This window comes from Vombatus ursinus, unplaced genomic scaffold (assembly GCF_900497805.2).
Source record: "Vombatus ursinus unplaced genomic scaffold, bare-nosed wombat genome assembly UNPS02014789.1, whole genome shotgun sequence".
Lineage (NCBI taxonomy): Eukaryota > Metazoa > Chordata > Mammalia > Diprotodontia > Vombatidae > Vombatus > Vombatus ursinus.
Window position 1 is genome coordinate 18,145,991 of NW_020954567.1, and position 6,093 is coordinate 18,152,083.

Genomic DNA, 6,093 nt, shown 5'->3' on the forward strand with positions numbered 1-6,093 from the left:
TCTTTCTTTCTTTCTTTCTTTCTTTCTTTCTTTCTTTCTTTCTTTCTTTCTTTCTTTTTCTTCCAGCCTTGGTGAGAATACTGTGGTCAATTCACATTTGAAAAAGAACATTGATAAGATAGAGACCAGATAGAGGAAGTCAACCAGGGCAATGAAGGAACTCAAGATCATGCCATCTGAGGACTGGTCGAAGAAAAATGGAGATGCTTAGCCTATAGAAAAGAACTTCCAGGAGACATAAAACCCATCTTCCAGTATTTGAAGGACTCTCACCTAGGAAAGGGGCTGAATATCTTCTGCTTGACCCGGAAGCCAGAACCAAGAGCAGTGGGTGGAAATTATAAAAAAACCAGATTCAGGCTTGATGCAAAGAACATTACTTCACAATTACAACCATCTGAACATGGAACATACTGGTTTAGGAGCTGGGAAGTTTGCCCTCATGAGAGGTCTGTAAACAAAAGGTAAGTGATCCCTTGCTGAGTCTGTCATGATGGGGACGCTTATTGAGGTGTGGAACCAGATGGCCCCTGAGGTCCCTTGGAGACTGAGATTCTAAGACACTGTGAAGTATGTGGAACAGGGGCTCTTGAGTTGAGAGCTCAATTCAACTAAAATTCTTTTAATGGCACTTTTAGAGAATGGACGCTGGCTCAGGTCCAGTTGTGCAATGACATAATCAGACACATTAAAAAAAAATTTTCTCAACAGCCTTCAATCCTTCATATAGTGCTATAGCATCAGATGTTATAATCTTGCCAAACTGTTTTCTCCAAAATGAGTTGAGAAACATTTATTCCAGGTTCTTCAGCCTTTGTAAATAGACTCATCATACACCCACCAGAAGCTAACTCTTTCTCTTTGTATGAGGACCATCTCCAGTCATCCTGATCTATATCTTGCCACTGGACCCAGATGGCTCTGGAGGAGACAGTGAGGCAGATGACTTTGCACAAACCTCCCTCACTTAAATCCAGTTCACTTGCATGTCATGGCATCACCTCCCTGATGTCATGGTCCTCTTCAAGAATGAAGGACAAACAAAAACAGCAACTCTTTGTATACTCCTTAGTCCATTTTCTCCTGCGCCCCTCATTCTTTGCTCTTTCATAAATAATATACTATGTGATTTAAATCTAACAAAGACCACCCTGGTCACTCTTGCCTGAAGCTCAAGAAGATTAGATTTTATCTTTCCTCCACCAGGGTTCTCCACTAACCTAAGAGGGTATTAGGAAACATATTGCATGGTTTCCAACCCTCTCAACATAGTTATCCTCCTTTGGACACTCTCCACCTTAAACAATATTGTTCCCCCAGTTGTAGATGGGTGGCCTCCATGTTAGGCAACATAAACATGTTCCAAAGGCTCACAGAGTGTACTTCCTTCAATATTAAGTAACCTGGGCATAACCAGACATAACTATTACCCAGGTTAAATTTAAGGGAAAAAAAAACCCCTTGAAAATCCCCATCTGTAAAAGATATTTGATTGAGATAGTTTTAGAGTCTTGGACCCTGTTACATGGCCATTGAATGAACAGTTTTGTGGTCAGATCCTTGTATGGCTGTCCTAACCGGTTTGTGAACAATAAAAACACTGGTTATGTAGAAGATGTTATCAAGTTCTGGGGGCAGGTTTTAAGGATGATGAAAAGCTGGAGTATGTCCAAAGGAGGGTGACTAGGATGGTGAAATGATTGAGAATCATGCAATATGAGAATGAGTTGAAAGAACTGAAGATGTTTAGCACGGCATAAAGAAGACTTGGGAGAGGGAAATGGCAGCAGTTAGTCAATGAGCACTCTGTGCCAGACACTGTCCTAGGCACTGAGGACACAAAGAAAGGCAAATAACAGTTCCTGTTCTCAAGGAGCTCAGTCTAATGCGGAAGACAACATGCAAACAACTATGTACAAACAAGCTATATGCAGGATAAATTGGGGGTGATCTTAGAGCTGGCACTAAAACTAAAGAGAACTAGGAAAGGCTTCTTACAGAAGATGGGACTTTAGCTGAGACTTGAAGGAAGATTAGGAAGCCAGGTGGTGGATATGAGGCAGGAGAACATTCCAGGTATGAGGGAAAGCCAGAGAAAATGCTCAGAGTTAGGAGGTGGAGTGTCTACTGTAAGGAGCAATAAGGACACCAGCGTCATTGGGTTGTATAGTACTTGGAGGGGAGAAAGGCATAAGAAAACTGAAAAGGTAGAAAGAGGCCAGGTTATGAAGGGCTTCAGAAGTCACACAGAGGATTTTATATTTGATACTGGAAGTAATAGGGAACCACCGAGGTTTATTGAAGGCCAGGGGAAAGGGGGGCAGTGTGGCACGGTCAGAACCATGCTTTAGGAAGACCAATTTGACATTTGGGTGGAGGTTGGATTAGAGTGGGAAAAGATTTGAGTGTCTGGGAGACCAACCAGAAGGCAGGAGGCGTCAAATATTTAAATCTGGAAAAAAGATTGGATTTGTTCTGTTTGGACCCCAAGGGTAGAAATAGGAACAGCAGGTAGAAGACATTAGCTTGATGTAAGGGAAAATGTCCTATAATTAGAGCTAAGCAAAAGTGGAAAGGACTGCTCTGGAAGGTAACGAGTCCTCCTTCACTAGAGGTCAAGTGGAGGTTGGATATCTGCTTACCAAGAATGTTACAGTGGGGATTCTTGGGCAGGTACAAGTAGCACAAGATGATCGCCAGAGTCCTCTCCTACTATGAAAATCTGTGAGTCTGTGCATTGAATCCACGAACTCATTTCCTGACAACATTTTTTAAAAAGAGTTTTTAGAACTTAAGAGCAAAAGAAAACACCCAAAGCCCAAAGCTTTGAAAAGGTGGCTCTCCTGCCTCCCTCCCCCTCTTCCAATCTGCCTTTTCTCCCTTTTCCCCACCTCCACCCCTATTTAATTTTTTCTTCTAGTGGATAAAAGGCTGAAATTTTACTCCTCCCCTGTGTAAGCACCTATGCTCTATTCCAAACTGTTTTTTTGTTTTTTCCCCTCCTTTGCCAGTATCCCACAGGTGCATAGCTTTTGTTGATTCCTATTATGGGATAAAAATGGTGTAGAGGATAGACTGCTGGGAAAATAGGCTTAAGTAATCTCTGCACTGATGAGTAAGAGTTTAACAGTCACAAACAGGTGAAACCAGTCTCACTACACCAGCGTTGCAAAGGCCAGGTTCTATTGATCTCCAGATCTCTTAGACTCAAAACACACTAATTCTTTGTCAACAGATACGCATGTACCAGATGCCGTCTTCTATAATCAGAATGAAATGTAGACTATTGGTTTGCTTTCCTTCAAAAGCAAGTCTTCCCATAGCTGAATTCATTTCTTCTCCCTCTAGGACTTAATTTTTCTCTATAACTTTTTGTCCTATTACTGCTATTCTGATACTAGCCAGTAGAGTCACTGGGAAAGAACATAAGGAATGTCCTTCTTTTCTAGGGATCACAAGTGCTGCCTTATCCGTGGTCTTTCATTTTTACTGACCTGACTAATGCATAATTGAGAATTACATCCATGCCAAAGTTTCTTGCATGCAAAAGTCAAGTAATAATCATAGAGTGATTGTATTATCATGCTGGTCCATGGTGCATACATTTTATTATGGTTTATGGGTCTGAATTGACATGTCTGTAAAACCATAAATATTGAGAAAACATTTTAGCCTTGTTAGGGGAGGCTGAGTCAGTATTGGTGACACTGACCTGGCTTGACGCTTTCGTTGCCAGGTAATTATTACCAACGTCTTCTATAATATGAGCTGATTCAGCCCTGCAATTACACACCCTTGCCTCTTTTGAAACGATCGTTTCTGTAGTGCCCTGGTGATTCAGTATCTCTAGTTCATGCTAAAGATCTTACCTCATTTCCACCTTCTTCTCTCCAATTCTATAGTCAATGGTCTAACATCACCTCTTAGATGGACAAATGTAACATATCTTGATTGGTTTCTATGCCTCCGGTCAATCTCCTCCCCCATCCATCCTAGGCACAGTTGCCAAGATGATAGCTCTAAAATACAGGTTTGAACATATTTCTCCCTTGCACAAAAAGCTTCAGTGGCTCCCTGTTGCTTCTGGGATAAATGCAATCTTCTTTTGAGGAACATTTAATTCCCTTCCTAATATGGTTCCAACCCCATCTTTCCAGACTGATTTCAAATTGCTCCCACTCATTTGTTCTGCTTCTGTAAGAATAAGAGCTGTTCCCAAATTGAAAAAATGATCAAAGGATAGGAACAGGCAGTTTTCAAAGGAAGAAATATAAACTATCAATAACCATATGAAAAAATGCTCCAAATTATTACTCATTAGAGAAATGCAAATTAAAGCAGCTTTGAGGTTCTACCTTATATCCAGCAGATTAGCAAATAAAAAAGGAAAAATGACAAATGCTGGAGGGGCTACAGGAACACATATTTAATGCACTGATGGTGGATCTGTAAATTGGTCTAGCCACTCTGGAAAGCAACTTAGAACTCTGCACAGGAAGTCATTAAACTGTCCCTACCCTTTAACCCAGAAATACTACCACTAAATCTATACACTAAAGAGTTCAGGAGAAGAAGAGATATGTGTGTATACATGTATACACATACATATACATGTATATACACATGAATGGGTATGTGTATATATATATGTATATGTATATGTAAATGCAAAGCATCTCTTTTTGAAGTAGTAAAGAATTGGAAACCAAGGGAGTGCCCACCAATTGGGGAATTGCTGAACAAATCATAGCATATGATTGTAATGAAATAGTAATAATAATAATAATAACTAGCACTTTAAGGTCTGTAAAGCACTTTACGCATGAGAAACGATAAAAGGGACAATTTCAGGGAAACCTGGCAAGACTTATATGAAGTGATGCCGAGCTGAAGTGGGCAAAACAAGGAGAACAACTTATATAATAGCAACACTATAAAAACAACCAACTTTTAATATCTTAAGAACTCTGATCAATTCATTGATGAACCAACCATTCCATATGACCAATGATGAAGGATGCTACCCACCTCCTGAGAGAGAGGTGATGGACTCAGAGTGCAGAGTGATACAAATATGTTTTGGATGGGGCTAATATGAAAACTTATTTTACTGGATTAGACATATTAGTTACCAGGGTTTTGTTTTTCTTTTTTCTTTTCAATGGTGAGAGGAGATAAGGGAAAAAAAAGTTGATTTTTGTTCATTGAAAAAAATAAAATTTAATTTATAAAGAATATTCTTTATTCAATGAAATTGAATAGATGAAAAGTGGGAAAGGAGGAGTTTCAGTATTTTATATATTGAGGATATATGGTCATGTGGAGCAATCTAGGAAACAGAATAGGGAAGCAGCATGGTGAGTATTTGGGAGAAGGTCAATGGAAGCAGAAATAGAAATTACATGTTCTACATGTCACTGATACAGATATGGAGTTTAGACCATGAGTCTGACTCAGAGAGATGACATAGTAGTGATGGGAAACATCAATTACATGACTGTTGCTGGGGTTTTTCTTTCTGTCCAAAAAAGAACAACGAATATTTCTTGATTTGCCTTAATTGATTATTTCATCCTTCAGAATGTGGCCTAACAAGAGTCATTGCTGTTCTAGACCTGATTCTGACCAAAAGGAAATACCTGGTTACAAGAGGAGAAACAATGGGAACCTTGGGTTCAAGAGGCTACTTCATTTTAAGATTTGTGAAGGGGAAAAGAAAACTAGTCATAGTCTGGCATAAGTGCAGGATTTGGGGGAAATGATTTCAGAGTACAGAAAAAAGATCTTATGACCTAAAATCCTAGAGAGTAAGTCAAGACAGGTGGGGCAAAAAGTTCTTAAGAATCAAATTCTATGGGTGTGGGGAGTTGGGGGGTTGGAGTAGATAGCCTGAGGATCCATCCAGTTCTAATGCTCTATGTAAAATGTCTTGTAAACCCCAAGGCATGATATAAATATCAGCTATTTTTATGATCTGAAGCTGCAATGCAGTGGTTAGCGAGTTGGCCTTGGACTCAGGAAGACTTCGGTTGAGTTCCACTTCTGACATATGTGTGACCCAGGACAAGTCACTTAACATCTCCATTACCTTGG